This window comes from Sorex fumeus, unplaced genomic scaffold (assembly GCF_029834395.1).
Source record: "Sorex fumeus unplaced genomic scaffold, SorFum_2.1 ptg000040l, whole genome shotgun sequence".
Lineage (NCBI taxonomy): Eukaryota > Metazoa > Chordata > Mammalia > Eulipotyphla > Soricidae > Sorex > Sorex fumeus.
In genome coordinates, this window is record NW_026606097.1 from 1,465,648 (window position 1) to 1,490,479 (window position 24,832).

Below are 24,832 nucleotides of genomic sequence, written 5' to 3' on the forward strand. Positions count from 1 at the left end.
TATTGTATAAATACTAAATAAGGGTAGTAAATACTACCACGATTGGCCACTGAGCACTGCTACGAGTGATCCTTCAGAACAGAGCCAGAAGGATGTGGACTGTGGCCCCAAAACAAAACCAAAGCAAACACATTGAAGTGAAGGGTAGTACAAGAAGTCAATTTAGCAATGGAGGAAACTTTTTACAGGAGCTTGAGCGACAGTACAATGCAGAGGATGCTTCGCTTGCATGTGGTTGATCTGGTTCAATGCCCTGCATCTCAGATGGACCAAGGCCCACCTAAAGTGATCCCTGAGTAAAGGGCAGTGGTAATCCCTGAGCATCATGAGTTGTTGCCCAATAACAGAAACAGAGAAAAGGAAAGGACGTAGAGAAACAGAAAAATACACAGCTGTCAAACATCCCGGCCTGTCACAGTAATGGCCACACAGCCCCTGCCCAGTCCCTAAGATTTCTAATGGGTCTGTCCTGGCACAAGCTCCCACGCAGCTCTCACCGACAGCCCGCAGATGTTCATAGGTCTCCAGTATCACATCCCTATAGAGCTTTCTCTCATGTACGGCCAGGCACATCCACTCATGGGGGGAAGGTGATGGCCACATGAGTAAAGGTCACAGCATCCTGAGTCAGGACACATAGAGAGGCAGGAGTCAGGGTCCATTCCCAGCCCATTCCTTGGCAGTGAGGAGGAGACCACCAGGAATCTAGAAGGATTCAGCTCAGGGTGTCTCCCCTCAAGAAGAATGAGCCTCCACTCAAATTCCTGGATGACAGGCCCCAGAAATCATTCTAAGGAAGCTGGATCTGATAAAATGTGAGAAATCTATAGTACAAAGTTCTTGTCAGGTGTCAGCCTTACACACAGATACCCCAGGGCCAAACTCAGAGCCACTGGTCCAGTGAGCACTACAGAGTAACAACTGAACATAGACCCAAAGAAACCAACAAAGTGATCCTAGATGTGGCCCCAAACACTAAGCATCCCCCCGTACACACAACTCTTGTTCTAGGAATGAAAAGGTGACACTCAATGTTCAGCGAGGTTCTCAAAGCTCTGTGTAACATATGTGCCTGTAGGACTCAGAAATCCTGGTTCAGGGTTGCCACAAATCTGTCTCAGAAAGTTGTGACTCAGTCCCAAAGATCCTTTCTCCATCTCCCAAGGGCACGGCCAGGCCATTTCCTAAATATATAGTCTTTGGAATCCATAAAAAATTCTAGGAAGTAAGAGATTTCTGTGTACTGAAGTATACAAACCACCAAAAAAAGTTGCTATTCTCTCACCTTACAGTTAATGATTAGAGATCATGTAAGGAAAAAATAATTTTCCAGAAAAAACTTTCTTTTAAAAGATTATTGATGGGGCTGGAGCGATAGCACAGCGGGTAGGGCTTTTGCCTTGCACGCAGCCAAGATGGCCGATACAGGTTCGATTCCCAGCATCCCATATGGTCCCCCGAGCACCGCCAGGAGTGATTCCTGAGTGCATGAGCCAGGAGTAACCCCTGAGCATCGCCAGATGTGACCCAAAAAAGAAAAAAAAAAAGATTACTGTTGACTTAGGTCAGAACCACTATCGGGAATTTTCCAACAGGTGAGTCCTCAGCTCATGTCCTCAAGGCATCATATTGGGATCTCGTGTACCTGCTTCCCCCAAAGGCTTCTCACACTGGATTGTCTATGTGTTGCTTTTTTTTTATGCGGCAGAAGCTGGGAAAAGCATTCATAATGCCTGCCTTTCCTTCACAAACTACAAGACCAAGATGACTACACTCTGACATCCTGATGGATCTATCACATCGTCCAAAAGGGCAATAGAGAAGATTTTCATGACTTCTACTCAGATCTCTTTAATAGCCATGTCCACTTGGTCACAGACCACAGTCCACATGATGGATATGTCATTCCCAATATTCTCCCTTCTGAACTTCAACAGGCCATCTCATTGGTAAAGAAACAAAGAGCACCTGGCGCAGACAAGATCAGACCTGAACACCTGAAGAACTTACCATCAGTACTCATCAATACACTGGCTTGGCTCTTCACACACTACCTGTATGAATGCACGGTTCCATCACAATGGAAAACCAGCAAGACTGCAATACTGTACAAGAAGAAAGACATCTACCACATTGGCAACTATCGCCTAATCTGCCTATTTTCTGTCATCTACAAACTGTTCACTGGAGTCATCCTGAATAGGATTAGCAGAACACTAGATGAAGGACAACCATGTGAACTAGCCGGGTTCCGAAAAGGATTCAGTATCATCAATCATATCTACACGATTACTATGCTCATTGAGGTTTCTCAGGAGTTCAAGATGCTGCTCTGTCTAATGTTCATTGATTTAAAGAAGGCCTTTGATTCTGTTGAGACGGAAGTGGTCATAGAAGCCATAGCCAATCAGGGCATACAAACGCAATACAGCAGGATCCTCTGTGAACTCTTTTACAGATTCACTATCAGGATCTCACCATTCTACAAAGAAGTAATCATCTGTGTCGAGAGGGGTTCGGCAGGGTGATACCATTTCACCAAAACTCTTCAGTGCCACCCTCAAGAACATCATGCGATGACTGGAATGGGAAGAAATGGGAGTAAAGATAGATTGTCGGCAACTACACTGCCTCTACTTTGCTGATGTCATCATTCAAATAACACCACACATCAGCCAAGCGGCACAAATGCTGACCAACTTCGACCGTGAGTGTGGATAGGTCGGACTACGGCTGAATCTTACAAAGACAATGTTTATGAGAAACAGCCTCGTTCCTGACGCTCCATTAGCTCTCAATGGAACCACAATCTCCGAATATAACAGTTATATATACCTAGTTCGAGAAATCAACATGGTGAATGACCTGGCACCTGAATTATGCAGGAGGAAGAGAGCGGCTTTGAATGCCTTCAAGTGCATTGAAGAAATAACTAAGAGGACAAAGAACCTCCAGCTCTGAGCACATCTCTTCGATTCCACTGTTCTTCCTGCATAAAGATATGCCTCAGAGACCTGGGCCCTACGAAAACAGGATGAGAACGCTATTCGGGTGTCTCAAAGAGGAATCGAAAGAGCTATGCTTGGAATATCACGATTCACTCAAATGAGAGATAGAATCCGGAGTTCTGATCTCCGTCAACGCTCAAGAATCAGGGACGCTGTCTCATTTGCCAAGGCATCAAAAATCAGATGGGCTGGACACGTAATGAGGTTTACAGACAACTGCTGGACTAGAGCCATTACTGACTGAATTCCACAGAACATCAAAAGATCGCGTGGACGCCCACCAACAAGATGGTCAGACGTCTTCGTCAAGACCCTGAATGATCGGTTTGAGACTCTGCATGTTCCTAGAACGAACAAATGCCATTGGGCTACGCTACCATGCAACAGGGATGAATGGAGATGTTACTGGCACCCGCTCGAGTAAACCAATGAATAACTGGGGATCAAGTGATCAAGTGACTGTATTAAACCAATGAGGTCCTTTTACTTTTAGAAAAGACAGGTTTTTTTTTTTTTTGGTTGGGGCCAGATAGGTTGTTTGCCTTGCACGCGGCTAACCCTGGGTGGATTCCTCCACCCCTCTTGGAGAGCCCGGCAAGCTACCAAGAGTATCCTGCCCACACAACAGAGCCTGGCAAGCTCCCCGTGGCATCTTCGATATGCCAAAAACAGTAACAAGTCTCACAATGTAGACGTTACTGGAGCCCACTTCAGCAAATCGATGAACAACGGGAGGATAGTGCTACAGTGCATAGTCAGGAATTAAACCTGAGCATTGCCGCGTGCAATCCTGAAACCAAATCAAAAGGAAACAAAAGAAAATTCTTGAACTTGACCACATGGTGCAATCGTTCTGTGGGTAAGACACCAACTGCTAAAACTGAACTGGAACAGGTGTGTGTGGAGAATGGAATAAATGGCAACTGATCACCATCTCGGCAGCCCTTTCCCTCCTTAATGCATCTGTTGGAGGAGGCTGCCGGTTGGGGTGGGAGTAGCAGTTCATGGCCACCAAAAGCATGTGGTGGACAAGAAGCATCATGCCACTGCCAGTCTAGCTGACTTACTTATGCTGTGAACTTATAGAACTCACCTGCACATACACCTTTCTTCCCTAGGCCTCAGGGCTATTCCTTCCAGCCAGGTCACAACAGGTTTCACCAAGGAATGCCCTAAACCACACAGACACATTTGCATGAACCTGCATCTAGGACTCACTCTTGATGTGCAGGAATATACTTGAAAATTGTGCAAAACTTTTGCTGTATAGGAAAATTATTCTAATATTCAGGGTGTTTACTATACACCAGGATGTGAACTGTTTTTCCCAGTCCAAGAATCTGAAGTGACTCTACATTTTGGGGGGAGGTCATAACCGGTGATGCTCAGGGGTTACTCCTGGCTCTGCACTCAGGAATTACTCTTGGCAGTGCTCAGGGGACCATATGGGATGCTGAGAATCGAACCCGGATGGGCTGTTTCCAAGGCAAATGCCCTACCCGCTGTGGTATCGTTCCAGTCCCGTTAGATCACTTTTTTACTTATTGTATGCTCAAGAAGTCCATGATTTATCCTGAATACTTAATTCATTTTTCTCTTCTCTCACATCCTGTGTGTGTGTTTGCATGTTTGTGTGTGTGTGTGTTTGTATGTGTTTAGTTTTGGGGCAATAACAAAAAGTGCTCGGGGGTTATTCCTAGTCTGGGATGAGGGATAAGTCACCGTGCGCTTCAGGGACCATATGCAATGCCATACATACACAGAACCTGGGTTGGATGCTTGCAAGGCAAGCATACCTAGTATATGCTGTACACTGGCCCTTCTTAAATAATTCCAGCACATCAGCAGTGAGCCCGAGGCGAAGCTCCTATTTATCAAAAAATCAAATATATTCCTTTAAATATCTTACTTTACCAGCACTACACAAAACAACAGTGAGGGTAGCCTGCTAAGGGAGAGATGAAATGAGGAAGGTGCTTTGCTCCTTAACATATTCCTACATACTCTTTTTTTTCTTTTTGGGTCACATCTGGCGATGCTCAGGGTTTCCTCCTGGTTCTGCACTCAAAAATTACTCCTGCAGTTGCTCAGGGGACCATATGGTATGCCAGGGATCGAACCTGGGCTGGCAACGTGCAAGAAAAATGTCCTACTTGCTGTATTATCACTACTGCCCCCTGAAGGATTCTTTTTTTTCCGTTTTGGGTCACACTCGGTGATGCACAGAGGGTACTCCTGGCTCATGCACTCAGAAATTACTCCTGGCAGTGCTCAGGGGACCATATGGGATGCTGGGAATCAAACCCGAGTAGGCTGCCTGCAAGGTAAATGCCCTACCTGCTGTACCCAATCAAAATAAATCAAAATAATCAATCAAAATCACTTGATCACTTGATCCCCCGTTATTCATCGATTTACTCGAGTGAGTGCCAGTAACGTCTCCATTCATCCCTGTTGCGTGCTAGTGTAGTCCAATGGCATCTGTTCGTTCTAGGAACATGCAGAGCCTCAAACTGATCATTCAGGGTCCTGACGAAGAAATCTAACCATCTTGTAGGTAGGCGTCCACGCGATCTTTTGATGTTCTGTGGAATCCAGTCAGTAATGGCTCTAGTCCAGCGGTTGTCTGTAAACCTCATTACGTGTCCAGCCCATCTGATTTTTGATGCCTTGGCAAATGAGACAGCGTCCCTGATTCTTGAGTGTTGACAGAGATCAGAACTCCGGATTCTATCTCTCATTTGAGTGAATCGTGATGTTCCAAGCATAGCTCTTTCGATTCCTCTTTGAGACACCCGAATAGCGTTCTCATCCTGTTTTCGTAGGGCTCAGGTCTCTGAGGCATATCTTAATGCAGGAAGAACAGTGGAATCGAAGAGATGTGCTCAGAGCTGGAGGTTCTTTGTCCTCTTAGTTATTTCTTCAAAGCTCTTGAAGATATTCCAAGCCGCTCACTTCCTCCCGCATAACTCAGGTGCCAGGTCATTCATTATGTTGATTTCTCGACCTAGGTATATACAACAGTTGCATTCGGAGATGGAGGTTCCATTGAGAGCGAATGTAGCATCATGAATGAGGCTGTTTCTCATAAACATTGTCTTTGTAAGATTCAGCTGTAGTCTGACCTTTCCACACTCACGGTTGAAGTTGGTCAGCATTTGTGCGGCTTGGCTGATGTTTGGTGTTATTAGAATGATGTCATCAGCAAAGTGGAGGTGGTGTAGTTGCCGACCATCTATCTTCACTCCCATTCTTTCCCATTCCAGAACATCGCATGATGTTCTTGAGGGTGGCACTGAAGAGTTTTGGTGAAATGGTATCACCCTTCCGAACCCCTCTCAGATAGAAGGGCAATGGAGATAGATGCGGCAGAAGCCAGATGGGCAGTCATCTTGGTCTTGTAGTTGGTGAAGGATAGGCGGGCATTACGAATGCTTTTCCTGGCTTCTGCCACATCTACCACATGGATGATTACTTCTTTGTAGAATGGTGAGATCGTGGTAGTGAATCCATAATAGAGCTCACGAAGGATCCTGATGTATTGAGTTTGTACGCCCTGATTGGCTAGGACTTCTATGACCGCTTCTGTCTCAACAGAATCAAAGGCCTTATTTAAATCAATGAACGTTAGACAGAGCAGCATCTTGAACTCCTGAGAAACCTCAATGAGTTTAATAATCGTGTGGATATGGTCGATGGTACTGAATCCTTTTCGGAATCCGGCTTGTTCACATGGTTGTCCTTCATCTAGTGTTCTGCTAATCCTATTCAGGATGACTCCAGTGAACAGTTTGTAGATGACAGACAATAGGCAGATTAGGCGATAGTTGCCAATGTCGTGGATATCTCCCTTGTTTTTCAGTAGTACAGTTCTGCTGGTTTTCCATTGGGATGGAACCTTGTAGTCAGACAGGTAGCATGTGAAGAGCCGAGCCAGTGTATTGATGGGTACTGATGGTAAGTTCTTCAGGTGTTCAGGTTTGATCTTGTCTGGGCCAGGTGCTCTTTGTTTCTCTACCAATGAGATGGCATGTTGGATTTCGGAAGGAAGAACATTGGGAATGACATATCCATCATGTAGAATGTGGTATGTGGGCAAGTGGATGTGGCTATTAAAGATATCTCAGTAGAAGTAATGAATATGCTTTTCCATTGCCCTTCTGGCAGATGTGATAGATCCATCAGGATGTCGGAGGGCAGTCATCTTGGTCTTGTAGTTGGTGAAGGATAGGCGCGCATTACGAATGCTTTTCCCAGCTTCTGCAGCATCTATCAGCACCCCTGCTCTCCTGTCTTTGAGGTCATTCTTGATGTCTTCTCTGCATTGTTTTGCCAGCTCCGACATTCGCTTGTAGTTGCCTGAGGCATGTGCCAAGCCACATTGGCGAATAAGTTCAAAACTGTTTGAAGAAAGGCGTTTTTTTGTGGTTATCTCTCTCAGCATTCCTCGCACAATAATGGAGGTGCTGAATCATTTGATCGTATTCCTCATCAATGTTGTCAAAGACGGCATCTTTCCATGTTGCCGCAACAGAGCCAACGAGCTCCCAGTTGGTGGTCGTTCTGGGAGTTCTATTCTTAAACTTTGCATTCTTTTCTCCTCGTTCTGTGAGCTAGAATTTTGCACAAAGGGGACCCGGAGTTTCAGGCTGAACTGCCACCCTGGTCAGACACATACAGGAAGACTAACGGCCGAGATTCCCATGGACTATTCTACACACCTGATAGATAAGGAAGACTAACGACAAAGCCAGGAAATTAAACCGCAGATCATTCCATGATGTACAGTCCAAGGGGATGAAGGGCAGAATGAACTCGGCACAGATGCCTGTTCCAGGAGCTTGAAGCCCTACGGCCTCAAAGAGCAGAGAGCCGGGCAATCAGGCTCAGAGCCACATCCCACGTCTCCTTCCTGAAACAACCCAAGAACCGAGAAGCCTGTGCGCTCCTGTCACTGCACTGGGTCATCTTGTCGTTCTCATGCCTGAGGATGGTGTGTGTGGCAGATGGCAGGACACCATCTCCTGCCTTTGTTTTTCCTGCGGATCAGCAGGAGGCTCCGTGGAAAGACCTGAGCCGTGAGCACCAGAGAGGAACACAACCAGCCCCACACCCCACCTGACCAGAAGGCCCTGCATTGGAGCCAGAAATGTGGTCACTTGCCAGACGCTTGGACACTGGCTCACAGACCTATCTGCAGGAATACACTGCCAGATGCTCTTGCCTCTGTCGGGACAGAGAAGTGGGTTGTAACCAGGCTGCCTGTTGGAACAGAAGGGCTAGTCTCAGCCTACAGGGGAGGAAACTACAGCCCTGCCCGAGCCCCGGGAGTCTACTCTGGGCCCTACAGGTAAGGTCCTTAAGGCCAGGGACTAACTGTGAGGCCAGGAGTTCACATGCAGAGACGGCCCCTGCAGGTGACATTGACAATCGGTCCATTAGTGGCTCTACTGTGGGGGGCAACCACAGGAACTCAGCGTGGACAAACCTTCAGCTGCCCTCTTGCAGAATTTTCAGGGACATGTGCCTGTGAACTCTCTTCCAGGGAACAAGGTCACTTCTCGGCTTCGGTGAGCACCAGGAAGTCCCATGTCTGATTTGCTGGACCTAGGCCATCCTGATCATGATTTACTGTAATCCCAAATCTGCACATGAGTCTCATCCATCACTTGCTCCTATTTTGCAGGAATAGCTCTGAAACCCAGTGTCTTGTATAAAAAAATAATCCAGATATCCAGGGCATTTACTATGAACCATGATTTTACGTGTGTCTGACAACTGGAATTTCTGGAGTGAGTCTACTTTTAAACCATGAATATTATATCTTTTGGATTGGTGTGGTAATACAGCAGGTAAAGCATTCACCGTGCACTTGACTAACCCTGAATCAATACACCAGAACATATATGGGCCCCTGAACCCTGCCAGAAGTGATACCTGAGCTCAGAGGCAGGAATAAGGTATAGACAAAGCAGGGTGTTTACCAAAAATACTGCAACTTCAAAAGGTAACTCCAATGAAATGAAACAACAACAAATACTCCAGTGTGAATTCTGAGGCGCCCTTGCCAGAGTGCCAGATGTGAAGTGTAGTGAGTTGGAAGGTCCCATGGCACAAGGCGTTTGGTGGTCCATCTATCAAAAAAACAAAGACATAGGGACCAAAACAATTGATGGCCAGTGCACAGTGGACCTTTAATTCAGAACCGAATAGCATTCTTATAGAACATATGAGGGTGATCAAGGCACAGGGCTGCATGTATTGTGATTTACCATTTACAGAGGTCAAGCTTTTCAACAGAGGCAATTCTTTGAGAGGGAATTAACTCAAGAAGACATTCTGTCTGAGAAATTCACTCAGGGGTTATAAGATCTGTATTGCTTCGCTGTTACTCTGTTTGTACATATTAAAGAATTAAGTTCAATTCTTATTAATATGTGCAGTTATCTGGATACACATAGTAAGAAACATTTCAAAACTTACTTCTCTAGGTTCAGGAACTAATGTTAAAAGATGACGCTGCAGCCAGGCTGGTAAGGGAAAGGGGTACAAAGGACCCTGAATATCATGAACACATGACTAATGAAGAAGAATGGAACAAGTCAAGAAAGCAAAGCACAGGACCACCCCAGGGGAGCGAAGGGTTGTGTGAGTAGAGCACAGATGCCTGCATCCAGGAGCCCGAGGCCCCCTGGGGTCAGCAGCATGATTCACACAGACTCAGGGCACACCCACGATGCCAGGTCTCGAGCCCGGTAGGGTCGTCAGACGCTCAGCTGCATACACACCTCTCCTCCCCGGCCTCACGGCTCCTCCTACCAGCCATGGGATTACAGCTGGCTTCATCCTAGAATACCCTGCCCCCACAGAATCAATGTAGAGATTACAGACAATTAAAAGGTGAGAGGCCTAACCCATGTGTACCTGATATAGCCAGCCAAGTTACTGAATGTACGCAAAGAACACAATCTTCACTTTTGCCGCCTTGCACGCAACTGGTCCAATTCAATCCCCGGATCCCGTATGATCCCCCAAGCAAACACCAAGACTGATAAGTGAGTGCAGAACCCAGAGTCACCCCGAAGTATCATGGCGTGGCTGAAAAATGAAACTAACAAAACAAAATTGGACGCATACAAAATATAATGTTAGGTCCTTGAGAAAATTTTATTTGGGGGAGTTTTGAATTATTGAGTATAAAATGTATTATAAAGGTAACTTTAAAGTATTGTGTAACAATTCAATCAGCTGATCAGTGGCTGAATAAATAGCAGTACCCCTACATTGCTCGAGCGGGCCCAGTAACGTCTCCATTGGAGACTTTGTTGTTACTGTGTCTGGCATATCGAATACATCACGGGTGGCTTGCCAGGCTCTGCCGTGCGGGCGAGATACTCTCGGTACCTTGCCGGGCTCTCCGAGAGGGGCGGAGGAATCGAACTCGGGTCAGCCATGTTGGCTGCGTGCAAGGCAAACGCCCTACCGCTGTGCTATCACTCCAGCCCACTCCTACATTAAAAAAAAAGTATTGTGTAAAAATACTTGCCAAGATTTTGTTGTCTGTTGAATCTTGACTACCTGCCTCTAAAGAGACCACCTCTTAAGGTGCCTGTAAACAATGCATGATGAAAACTCTTTTTCTTTTTTTTTTTTTTGGCTTTTTGGGTAATATCTGGTAATGCACAGGCATTACTGCTGGCTCTGAACTCAGGAATTACCCCTGGCGGTGCTCGGGGACCATATGGGATGCTGGGAATCGAACCTGGGTTGGCCACTTGCAAGGCAAATGCCCTACCCGCTGTGCTATCTCTCCAGCCCCTGCATGATGAAAATTCTTGTATTTTATGATGGAAGTGCCATTTGTTTACTCTGTGTATCTATTGAGTCACGGCTATAAGTAGAGTTGCTTCCAAAACTACATGTGAACTTGCAGTTTAATTTAATCTCATCTGTATTGTATAAATACTAAATAAGGGTAGTAAATACTACCACGATTGGCCACTGAGCACTGCTACGAGTGATCCTTCAGCACAGAGCCAGAAGGATGTGGACTGTGGCCCCAAAACAAAACCAAAACAAACACATTGAAGTGAAGGGTAGTACAAGAATTCAATTTAGCAATGGAAGGAACTTTTCACAGGAGCTTGAGCGACAGTACAATGCAGAGGATGCTTTGCTTGCATGTGGTTGATCTGGTTCAATGCCCTGCATCTCAGATGGACCAAGGCCCACTTAAAGTGATCCCTGAGTAAAGGGCGGTGGTAATCCCTGAACATCATGAGTTGTTGCCCAATAACAAAAACAGAAAAAAGGAAAGGACGTAGAGAAACAGAAAAATACACAGCTGTCAAACATCCCGGCCTGTCAGAGCAATGGCCACACAGCCCCTGCCCAGTCCCTAAGATTCCTTATGGGTCTGTCCTGGCACATGCTCCCACGCAGCTCTCACCGACAGCCCGCAGATGTTCATAGGTCTCCAGTATCACGTCCCTATAGAGCTTTCTCTCATGTACGGCCAGGCACATCCACTCATGGGGGGAAGGTGATGGCCACATGAGTAAAGGTCACAGCATCCTGAGTCAGGACACATAGAGAGGCAGGAGTCAGGGTCGATCCCCAGCCCATTCCCTTGGCAGTGAGGAGGAGTCCACAAGGAATCTAGAAGGATTCAGCTCAGGGTGTCTCCCCTCAGGAAGAACGAGCCTCCACTCAAAATTCCTAGTTGACAGGCCCCAGAAATTATTCTAAGAAAGCTGGATCTGATAAAATGTGAGAAATCTATAGAACAAAGTTCCTGTTAGGTGTCAGCCTTACACACAGATTCCCCAGGGCCAAACTCAGAGCCACTGGTCCAGTGAGCACTACAGAGTAACAACTGAACACAGACCCAAAGAAACAAACAAAGTGATCCTAGATGTGGCACCAAACACTAAGCATCCCCCCATACACACAACTCTTGTTCTAGGAATGAAAAGGTGACACTCAATGTTCAGCGAGGTACTCAAAGCTCTGTCTAACATATGTGCCTGTAGGACTCAGAAATCCTGGTTCATGGTTGCCACAAATCTGTCTCAGAAAGTTGTGACTCAGTCCCAAAGATCCTTTCTCCATCTCCCTGGGACCGGGGCATCCCTGCAATTGTGCACAGCATCATGTGAATATGACTGTGTGACAGAGCAAGCAAGGCTCCCCAGAGCAGGAAGGACAAAAAAGGGATCCAGGAGTTCGAGACCCCCAGGGTCAGCAGCATTTTTCACCTGCACTCAGGGCACCCCCACACTGCCCAGAGCTCCACCAGGGAGGGTCCTCAGACACACCCCTGCACACACGCCTCTCCTCCCCAGTCTCAAGAGCTCCTCCTTCCAGTCAGGAGATCACTGAGGGCTTCACACCACCGGAATGCCCTGTCCCAACAGAGATCGAATCACAGATTAGTAATAAAGCTTATTTTGACATAGTTCCTAACAACCAACAAAGGGGGGGGTCCCTAGATGAGTCTGGGATGGACCTGGGGAGAGCAGCAAAGCTACCCAGCATCAAAAAGGGACAGCGTAGAAAGCATAAAAGCACAGTCTTGATGATAGTCTTATAACTTAAGGAAAAGGACCTCCAAGGTGTAGGAAAAGCTGGACCAGCCTGAAGACATAGAGTAAAACCCTTGCTTGCCCTCAGGGCCGGGGTTGTAACTAATCCAAATAACTGCAAGTATTCATAAGAAAACCTATTTGTTGAACCACAGGAAAAAAGAAAAGCCACATAGATGTCAGACAGAATGTCTTCTTGAGTTAATCCCCTCAAGAGAATTACCTCGATTGCAACATTTTATGTCTGCAAATGACACTCACACCTAAATGCAGTCCTATATCCCAGCCTCCCTCAGTTGTTCTGTAAGTATGCTTTCAGCTCTGCATGAAATGGGCCATTTGGATCATCAGTCTGTGGTTCCCCATATCTTTCTTCCTCTGCTAGGGACCCCCACGCATAAACTCACAGGGACCCCATGGGATGCCAGGTATAGAGCCCATGTCCACTGCTTGCAAGACTATCACCTTCCCCCACTGTACCATCACTTTAGGACGAGCACCACATGGACTTTCCTGAGCCCCTCTTGAAGTGATCACTAAGGGCTGTAAACCCAAGAGCTTAATAAATCCATAAATGGCCAAAGATGGCAAGACATCCCAATTGAAAAAAATAAAGTATCCATACAGACAGCACAGAAATGCTGCACTTGACTTGCTCACGGCTAATCCAGGTTCATTTCCTAACATTCCCTAGGGTCCCTCAAGCCATTCAGGAATGATCCCTGAGTGGAAAGCCCAGGAACAAACCCTGAGTCCTGAGGAAGTTTCCCAAGAAGCATTCAAGTGACCTTGAGCATTGAAACAGGGCAGCATCTGATGGGGTGAGACCAACAAAATAAAGAACTGTGGTGGGAGAGATATTACAGCAGTGAAGGCAAAAGTGATGCCCACACATACAGGTAGATCCCAGGCAGCCCATATGGTTCAAGGGCACGGCCAAGCCATTTCCTAAATATATAGTCTTTGGAATCTGTAACAAATTCTAGGAAGTAAGAGATTTCTGCATACTGAAGTATACAAATCACAGGAAAAAAGTTGCTATTCTCCCACCTTACAGTTAATGATTAGAGATCATGTAAGAAAAAAATTATTTTCCATTAAAAACTTTCTTTCAAAAGATTATTGATGACTTAGGTCAGAACCACTATGGGGAATTTTCCACCAGGTGAGTCCTCAGCTTGTCCTCAAGGCATCCTGCTGGGATCTCATGTACCCGCTTCCCCTGAAGGCTTCTCACACACTGGATTGTCTATTTGTTACTGTTTTAAACCAATGAGGCCCTTTTACTTTTAGAAAAGACAGATTTTTTTTGGTTGGGGGGCAGATAGGTTGTTTGCTTTGCACACGGCCAACCCTGGCTGGATTCCTCCACCCCTCTTGGAGAACACAACAAGCTACCAAGAGTATCCTGCCCGCAGGACAGAGCCTGACAAGCTCCCCGTGGCATATTCGATATGCCAAAAACAGTAGCAACAAGTCTTACAATGGACACGTTACTGGAGCCCGCTCCAGCAAATCAATGAACAACGGGAGGACAGTGCTACACTGCATAGTCAGGGATAAAACCTGAGCATTGCCCCGTGCAATCCTGAAACCAAATCAAAAAACAAAACAAAATTCTTGAACTTGACCGCATGGTGCAATTGAACTGGGGGTAAGACACCAACCACTAAAGCTGAACTGGAACAGTTGTATGTGGAGAATGGAATAAATGGCAACTGATCACCAACCATCCTGGTGGCCCTGTTCCCTCCTTAAAGCATCTGTTGGAGATGACTGCCGGTCGGGGTGGGAGTTGCAGCTCCTGGACACTGAAAGCATGTGGTAGAGGAGAAGCACCACGCCACTGCCAGTATAGCTGACTTACTCATGCTGTGAACTTATAGAACTCACCCGCACATGCACCTCTCTTCCCTAGGCCTCAGGGGTACTCCTTCCAACCAGATCACCACACCACAGGTTTCACCCACGAATGCCCTAAACCACACAGACACATCTGCGTGAACCTGCATCTAGCACTCACTCTTGTTGAACAGAAAAGGTTTTAGTTGAACAGAAATATACTTGAAAATTGTGCAAAAAGCTTGCTGTATAGGAAAATTATTCTAATATTCAGGGTGTTTACTATACACCAGGATGTGAACTGTGTTTCCCAGTCCAAGAACCTGGAGTGACTCTACATTTTTTGGGAGGTAATACCCGGTGATCCCCAGGGGTTACTCCTGGATATGCACTCAGGAATTACTCTTGGCAGTGCTCAGGGGACCAAATGGGATCCTGAGAATCGAACCCGGGTTGGCTGTGTGCAAGGCAAACGCCCTACCCGCTGTGGTATCGCTCCAGACCTGTTAGATCACTTTTTTACTTATTTTATGCTCAAGAATCCCATGATTTATCCTGAATACTTAATATTTTTTTCTCTTCTGTCACATCCTGTGTGTGTGTTTGCGTGTTTGTGTGTGTGTTTGTATGTGTTTAGTTTTGCAGCAATAACCAACAGTGCTCAGGGATTATTTCTAGTCTGGGATGAGGCATTAGTCCCGGTGCGCTTCAGGGACCATATGCAATGCCATACATACACAGAACCTGGGTTGGATGCTTGCAAGGCAAGCATACCTAGTATATGCTGTACACTGGCCCTTCTTAAATAATTCCAGTACACCAGCAGTGAACCATAGGCGAAGCTCCTATTTACCAAAAAATCAAATATATTCTTTTAAATATCTTACTTTATCAGTACTACACAAAACAACAGCGAGGGTAGCCTGCTAATGGAGAGATGAAATGAGGAAGGTGCTTTGCTCCTTAACATATTCCTACATACTCTTTTTTTTCCTTTTTGGTCATATCTGGCGATGCTCAGAGTTTTCTCCTGGTTCTGCACTCAGAAATTACTCCTGCAGTTTCTCAGGGGACCATATGGTGTGCCAGGGATCAAACCTGCACTGGCAACGTGCAGGAAAAAATGTCCTACTTGCTGTATTATCACTATTACCCCCTAAAAGATTCTTTTTTTTGTTTGTTTGTTTGTTTTTTTGCTTTTTGGGTCACACCCGGTGATGCACAGAAGTTACTCCTGGCTCATGCACTCAGGATTTACTCCTGGCAGTGCTCAGGGGACCATATGGCATACTGGGAATTGAACCCGGGTAGGCCGCATGCAAGGCAAATGCCCTACCTGCTGTGCCCAATCAAAATAAATCAAAATAATCAAAACAATCAATCAAAATAATCAAAATAAATCGCTCCAGCCCAATCGAAATCAATCTTCTATTTTATTTTTTGGAGGTCACACAGCTGATGCTAAGTGGTTATTTCTGGCTCTGCACTCAGAAATCAGTCCAGGTCATGCTAGCAGGATGGAACCTGGGTCTGCAATGTGGAAAACAAAGGTTTTCAGCGCTTTCATATAGGTCCCTCACCCCAAGACTTGCAGTCCCCGTGCTCAGCCTCGCTCCCACTTGCCTCTGCCTATTGCTGACCTGGAGGCGGTTGTGGCTGCAGGCCCCCCCCCCCAAGATCATGCACTCACACCACGCACCCTGCACCCTGGTACTGCCCCCATCATACCCGGCGAAGCTGTGACCCCAGAGAGCCTCCACCGCTTCTCAGGAACCACCTAGATATCAGGGAACAAGTGAAAAAAAATGTGTGAAAGCGCTGCCCAAGATGGAGCAGCTACCCCTCTTATAGTGCAGAGACAGGGAAGTGTGGGGTGCTCACAGGAGGCCTCGTCTTCTGCCACAAAATTGGCCTTCACAGTCAGTTTTCCAAGAAGAGACCCTACTTTGTCCTTTATCCACGAGAACAATGACTGCTGGGCCCTGTGTCCAGAATACCAGCAACTGGAGGCCCTGAGTTCACTCTCACTGAGTGCAGAGTCAAGAGTAAACACAAGCATTTAAGCAAGGACAAGGATGGAAATCCCCCCAAATTTATAGTAAGCTAAAAACAAAGGGGAAGACGGAGGGTAGCAGGTATTACAGCAGGTGGGGCAATGGTCTTGCCAATGGTCAATCCAGGTTTGATCCCCGACAACCCCATACTATCCACCACCAGCCAGGCATGATCCCTGAGTGCAGAGACCAGGAACAAACCCTGAGTCCTGCTGGTTTGGCCCAAATATTTTTTAAAAACCTAAAAGAGTCCAATGAAGGCAGTGCGACAATGCACAGGATTCAGAAACATGCGTTGCATTAAGGAACTTCTGATTTGATGATGGGCGCCACCTGATTGCTCAAGATCACTTGAAGTGACCCCAAGCACTGAGAATAACAGCGGATGAGGGGGTGAGACTCTAAGAAATAAATGATCTTAGGGGCTGTAATGACAGCATAGCGGGCAGGGCTTGCATGCAAACCACCGGAGTTCGAATCTCAGCATCCTATATTGTCCCTGAGCACTGCCACGAGTAAATACTGAGGGGAGAGACAGTAGTAACCCCTGAACACCACTGTGTGTGGCCCAACAGCCAAAAATAAATGAATGGAATTTAAAAGTTACAAATAAAAGAAAATAAAAATTCCAAGTGTGTCCCCGAAACAATACCAAGAGCAAAAGCAAAACACTCAAGTTAAATGTGAAAAGAGAAATAAATTTATTTGGTTTGTTTTGAGTCACACACAGAGAAATGTATAGGGTTTATTCATGGCTCTGGGCTGAGGAAATCCTCCTGGCCATTCCTAGGGACAATATTAGATGTCAAGTATCAAACTAGTAGTGATTCCTGAGTACAGAACCTGGAGTCACCATGTGCATTGCCAGCTGGACCCCAAAATGAAACAAAGCAAAAAAAATTAAATTTGACTCATAATAAATAAGGCCCACAACTGGAGAGATACTCCAGAAAATTGGGGCTCAACTGTACCCTGCACATACTTAGCATTCTGGCCCCCGTCCATTCCTCTAGGGTGAAGCTCATGGCCACATGGGGAAGGTCACCATGTCCTGAACTGACATACACATGGGACAGGAGTGAGGCCAGCCCACCCCATACTATGGTGAAGGGTCGGACCACAGCTCCCTCAGGCATAAGACAGGAAGGTGGGAAGAATGAAGAATTGCCTGATTTTTGATTCACAATGATTCTCAGCAACATTATGGTTGATCTCTGCAATAAACCCTTTCAAAACAGGACATTTGGGCCAAGCCAGAATCAGAGCAAAGACTGAGACAATGGTGAAACTTGGCAGTTCAGAGTGAGGGCTGGTGCTATATGTATGTATTTAATTTACTAAAGAGAAAAATCCCCAACTGCTAATAAAATTTTAGGATTAAAATTGATGAGAAAACAAACTTGCAATATGAATTGATGTAGTAATAAATTCATGTGAACATAGTTATATTTGATTGCAGGATTTTTAAGACTCTAAGAATCTTTGAAGCTTTTTGTTGCTTCAAGAGGTTTTTACGTATTGATTTTTAAGTTTTATTTAGTCAGCTTCCTCTTGACTTTCATTACCAAAACCCATTATTTACAAATTAACATACACGTGAAGTCCAAATGCTGGGACACTGCTAAAGCTGAAGCCCGGGTGATAATCAGCAAGTACCTTTCCCTTATAGTACTGATGCCACTGAAAGCTTGTCAGACGCTACCTGGATTACTTCCTTCTTGACTGCACTCCTGCAGCCCCCTAACACTCCTGGTCCAAACAAAACGTGTCTTCCCTGGGGGCACTCCTCTGAATGTGGGGTTAGTTATTAGGGATGGACTCATCCAGTCTGCATTTTATGATGTCTAAAACGCTTGAGAGGTTTGCAAAGGCCTTCCCACATTAACAAACATAAGATTTCTCTCCAGTATATGTTTTCATATGGCTAGTAAGGGTTATGGGTTGAGTGAAGGTCTTGCATTTTTCTTACATATTTAAGTCGAGCATCTTCCACCCAGATCCTCCAAATTCCAGTAGGCGGGGGTCACACCCACCACCTGGCCCCCTGGCGCCGTGTAATCCCATCAGCGGCCAAGACTCAGAGACTATAAAATCCAGATTCCGGACGAGAACAGTGCAGTCTTCTGCCCCTGCGCCTGGATGTTCCTTCCCAGGGCCCCTTGGAGGGGAGCGGGTTGAGCTTTCCTCCCCGCCCCGACCAGGGCTCCGGCAGCCGAAGACCTCCAGGACCAGCCACCACCATGCTGAGACCACTCTCCGCACACATGAAGGTACTGGCAGAGGGACAAAGCCACGCGGGTTCTGGGGCCGAGACCTCCAAGCCTACTCGAATTGGAGTCGAGCATCTTCCACCCAGATCCTCCAAATTCCAGTAGGCGGGGGTCACACCCACCACCTGGCCCCCTGGCGCCGTGTAATCCCATCAGCGGCCAAGACTCAAAGACTATAAAATCCAGATCGCGGAACCGCGCGGCCGCATTCGAGGCCACGCGACATCTTATCAGAACTTTTTTTTTATGACATCTTATTGTCTCATTCCTATTTTGGACAAACTTGCAGGCTATCGAATGTAGCCTGCCCACAGGGCAGAGTCTGGCAAACTCCCCGTGGCGTACCAAATATGCCAAATACCAGTAACAATGATGGGTCTCATTCTCCTAAATAGCCTTGAATATAATCTCAGGGCTAGGATGAAAGAGACGTTACTGGGGCCTGCTCGAGGCAATCGACGAATAACAGGATGATGAAATGCAAATAAATGACTACAGATACAAAGTCCAGAATTACCAGAAGGTTTGACTTTGTGATTTAAGGGTAGATTAGGAGTGCTCATTAGAGCACTGTAACCTTCTCTGGGGGGAGGAAAAGTGGAACTTTACTGATCAAGCCTAAAACACTTAGGGTAAAGACAAATTCTAGAGTGAAACATTTAAAGTAGATCCTTAAGTAGATCTGTTTTCTATGCTGCAGAAATTCATGTTTTCTCGTGAATACTACTCCTCTCATTGTTCTCATATCCTCTTTGTGTGTATGTGTGTGTGTGCATACACATGTTTCAATTTTAGACAACAACTGGCAGTGCTCAGGGATTATTGCAGCTCTGGGATCTGGGTTCAGTCCTAGTGGGGCTCAGGGACTATATAGATTACTAGACATAGAAAGACCTGCGTTGGCTGCTTGAAAGGAAAGTACCCTATTTGCTGTACTATTTCTTTGGCCCTTTCTAAGTTAATTATTTCCACCACATCAGGAGTGACCCTGAACAAAGCTTCCCCAACAACACCCCGCCCCCGGAAATCAACTATTTCTCTTAAAAAAGGAAAACAAAACTTTACCCCCAGTAATCACAACAGCTTGGGGTCATCTGGTCAGGGAGAGATTACATGTGTGGGGTGCTTTGCAACTGGACCTTAGGATGGAGAAATTCTTGACCTAGAGAAAATAAATTTAAAAACTGGGATTAGACACATTAAGTGGGTAGGGAACTTGCCTTGCATGCAGATCAACCGAGATCAATTCCCAGCATCCCTTCATGGTCCCCGAGTACCACGAGCAGGAATTCCCGACTGCAGAGCCAAAAGTGAACCCTGACCACCACCAGATGTTGTACAAGAGCCAAACCAAAATGATAATAATGAAAAAGTTTCATTTGCAAACCCCACCCACCTGCAAGGACAGAGGCACTGGGTGGCCCCGCCCCATCAGGGTAGTCAATCAAAGGACAGAGTACAACTGGGTCTCCTGCTGCAGTGGGGCTGGGGCCTTTCCCTTCTAAGTAAATCTGAAGTTACCACACTAAGGATGCCAGGGCCAAAGGCTCCGGACAGGACCAAGCACAGTCCGGTGCTGGCAGGTTTGGGAGGGCTAAGCCCCATACTCTGCAGATCACGCAGCCCCAGGCCCACCGGCCTCTGACCCTTCCAGGAGCTGGAGGAGATCCTGGCCACGGGGACCCCCCAGGATCACTTGTTCACACCTGCAAACCCTGTGCCTGGCACAGCCCCTGCTGCACTGCCCAAAGCCTCTAGGTCCCCTGAAAGCTTTCGCCTTACCTCACCTCAGGAACTGCCTGGAAATCCCAAAAAGTGGAAAACAAGCGCAAAACAGCACTCCAAGCTGGCACAGCCCCACCACTAACAGTGCCAAGACGTGGGGCGCTCACCTGAGGCCACTTGCGTTCCGCCACAAAATCGGCCTCACAGTTTCCCTTTCATGCCAGGCGCCAATTCCTCCTCTACCCATGAGACCAATGGTGGCCAGAGCCAGGCAACCATAACTAGAACAGAAAGGATTTCTGACAGGCCCGTCTATGACATCATTTCTGCTTCCACCAGGAGCCTTAAAGGGCCATGGTCCAGATGCAGAGACCCTCTGTGCCCACCAGGGTGAATCCGCGCTGCAAGGGGAATGGACTGGATAAAGGAGTGGAGAGGCAGCTGCTAGAGTGTTTGCTCACACAGTGGGGGCCTGCGGGTCGGGGAAGACCCCTGATCCTGTACTGTTTAGTCTAACATTGAAAAAATGCTTTCAGGACTGGAACAACAGCACAGCGGGTAGGGCATTTGCCTAGCATGAGGCCAACCCGGGTTCTATTTCCAGCATCCCATATGGTCCCCTGAGCACTGCCAGGGGTAATTCCTGAGTGCAGAGCCAGGAGTAACCCCTGTGCATCGCCGGGTGTGACCCAAAAAAAGCAAAAAAAAAAAAATGCTCTCACACACAGTCCATCAGGAAAAACACATGTGGGTTGATTCAAGGTCAAACAGGCAGGTTGATACAAGGCACCTGACAATGAGTTGCGTGAGGAAGTCATCAAGATGGGGTGAAAGCAGTGGAAATGGCAGCCTTCTATGATACGCAGATTCCTCCATGGAGAACAGAAAATTCCCAAGAGGCCCAGCCAGGGGCCTCAGGAGTTCCTGAGTACCAGCACCCCCTGCAGGCAGGCAGCAGTACTGCCCCTGGGAACTACAGCCTGAAATGTGGCTCTGCCATGGGGAAAGACTGGGCCTTAGGTTGGACAAACCTTCAGCCACTCTCTTGCAGGGTGGACAAGGACATGCACCTGTGCACTCTGTCCAGGAGAACAAGGTCACTTCTGGGTCCAGATGAGCCTGAGGCACAGCTATGCTCTTTCCCGCTGGACCTGGGCCCATCTGAGTCCTGATTTACTCTAATTCCAAATCAGCACATCTGTGTGAGTCTCATCCTCTGCTCGCTCCTGTTGTGCAGGAATATATTTGAAAATGGTGCAATCACCCAGGTTTATAGAAAATAAATCTAAATAACCAAGTCATTTATTTACTAAGGACCATAATATGAACTGTGCCTGACATTTGGAACTTCTCATGACTACTTACACTGTAAATATTCTATTTTGGGGGCGGAATGGTCTTACACTCAGCTGACCCAAGTACAATACTTGGCCACGCTGGGCTCTGGCTGCAGTGATCCCTGAGCTGAGTCAGAAGTAAGGGCAGAGCACTACAGGGAGTTGTCAAAACTACAGCAACAACAGGACAACTCTTAAGGAAGCAAAGCAAACAAATAAAAAATCATGTGCAAAGACAAACTAGTGAGGAACATTTAAATAGTAAAAGAGTGGGTTCTGAAAACTCTGTTTTCTGGCATTTCCATAGTTTCTCAGAATCCTTATTATTCTCTTTTCTTGCAATCACACGTTTCCTGTGTGTACAAGTGTGTACGTGTGTGTGTGTGTGTGTGTGTGTGTGTGTGTTTCTTTGAATCAGAAGAAGCATTGCTCAGGGCGTATTCCTAACTCTGCACTCAGGGTTTCACTTCTGGAAGCTTTGGGGATCACTAGTATGCAGGGGACCGAACCCATGTTGACTGTGTGCAAGGCAAGTATTTGCTTTACTTTTGCTCCACCCCTTCCTACATAAATTTCTTCCAAAAATACCAGGAGTCCTGTACAAAGTCCCTCACACACACACACACACACACACACACAAATAAACAAGTATCTTCCTTCAAAAAAAGGAAAAAAAAATAAAAAACAACAACAAAATCTTTACCCTCATTATTTATCCCAATAGCAACGTGTCACCCGCTCAGGAAGAGATGAAGAGTGGAGGGTGCTTTGCCACTTGACATGAGGGAGATGAAACTCGTGATCTGGAAAAAAAAATATTGTGGTTGGTCAGACAATGAAGGTTGTAGGGCACTTGCCCTGACAAGGTACGTGGTAAATTCTCCACGTACCTATGTCCCGCAGCAACACCAGCAGGAATCATACCTGAGCCGAGAGCCAGAGGAAGCCCTGAGCATCTCCGGGGATGCCCCCTCCCCCAACCACCCCCAAAGAACCCCCAAACAAAAATTAGCCCCAAGAGAACATGTTCACTGGCAAACCGCAGCCACCTGCAGGTTCACTGCCCCTGAATGTCACGGACCAACACGGCGGCATGGAAAATGATGAACAGCAAGGGGACCCTTGCCCTGGAGGTGGGGGGGGTGAGGGGGGCTGCAGCTCTGCCCTTCAAATCTGGAGGTTCTACAGCTATGAGATTAGGGCCAAAACTTCAACATGGGACTGCTGGGAGGGTTGGGACAGCCAAGCCCCCCGCCATGTGCAGGTCCAGCACCCCCGTGCTCAGCCCAAAGCTCAGCCCTCCCCCAACCCGCCCACCCGCCACAGCCCCATCATGGAGCTAGAGGCCATCGTGGCCTCAGCTCCCCCCCGCTCCCGGGACCACATGCTCACACCCGCAACATTGCGCCCCAGTACAGCCCCCACCGCACCCCCAAAGCTCCGCGTCCCCCTAAAGCCTCCGCCACACCTCAGGAACACCTGGATATCGGGGAACAAGTGAGAAACATCGCGAAAGCGTTCCCCCATGCTAGCGTGTCGCTCACAGTGCAGAGAGGGAGAGTCGCCCCCGTCCTGCCCCAAAATTGGCCTTCAAGAACCACTTCCAGCCAGTTCCAGGCCATCCTTCACCCACGTGTAACAATAGTGGGAACGACTGAACTATCTCTGTTAGCAACAAAATAGGTACCCGTAAGACCCTCTCTTTGACGTCACTCCCGTTTCCACCCACAGCCTTAAAGGGCCAGGCTCCAGGTGTATGTAGAGAGATCCTTTCGGGACACCCAGGGGATCCTGTGCTGCAAGGGGCAGGGCTCAAAAAAAGGAGGGGGAGGCAACTGCTGGGGAGGCCAGTCACACCATGGGACCCTGGGGAGTAAGTAGTGGCCTGATCCTGCACGGGTCAGTCAAACATCGACCCAATGTACTCATACACGTGTCCATTAAGAAAAATGAAGCATGTTGTTTCACTAACTGCCACATAGGTAGCAGGTGGGGACAGTGAGTTTCTCAGAGAAGTAATAATGCAGATGGCAGTAAAAACAGTGACTCTGAAGCCAGCCCAGGAGAGGAACAGAACAACCCTGTGAGCAGCCACTAGAGAGTTGGAGAGAAACTGGAACAGAAGAAAAAGGCTGCTAAGAGTATCTAAAACACGATAGATTCAACGCTCTACCCTCTGACAACACGCAAGCACTGGACACCTACCTACAAAGAATGTTCCATGGGGAGGCTTCAGAAACACACATTTTCAAATGCAAAGTATGGATCAGGTGGGAACAGTACATTGCACTGGACTTGGTCAACTTGATCTCCATCCCTGGCATGCCAAATGTTGACAAAGAGTAACCCCTAAGAAGTGCCAGGTGTGGCCCCCAAATAAAAATTATCTAAAAATAAAATAAAACCTAGCATAAGGACCAACCCAGAATGGAGGTACACACAGAATTCAGAGTTAGCAAATCTTACCGATCATTTTATAGCCTTGCTATCTAAGTGGCTTTTAGCATTCGAGTGGCAACTAGATTGTTGGGATTTTAGTGCTTCCAAAAGTGTTTCTGCAGCTGGAGTGATAGCACAGTGGGTAGTGCCTTTGCCCTGCACGCGGACAAACCGGGTTTGATTCCCAGCATCCTATATGGTCTCCTGAGCACCGCTAGGGGTAATTCCTGAGTGCAGAGCCAGGAGTAAACCCTGTGCATCGCCAGGTGTGACCCCCTCCCCCCCCAAAAAAAAAGCAAAAGTAAATGTTTCTGGTTTCCTTATCTCTAATAGTACTGAAATGAGAAAGGAGTGTGATCCAGGAATAAGAACACCCTGTACTGTCAGTAAGCAGAGCTGAATGGATTGCCTGCTGAGATGGGGGAAAGCTTGAGGTCTCTCCCATGGGCCGACCATTTGTAAAACATTTCACTCCAGGGACCCCTTTCACCCTTTCAAAAAACTGGCACAAGTTCTTCTATGCATAATAAAATGTAATTAAACGGTCTCCCATCCACCCTATGAAAGAAGATT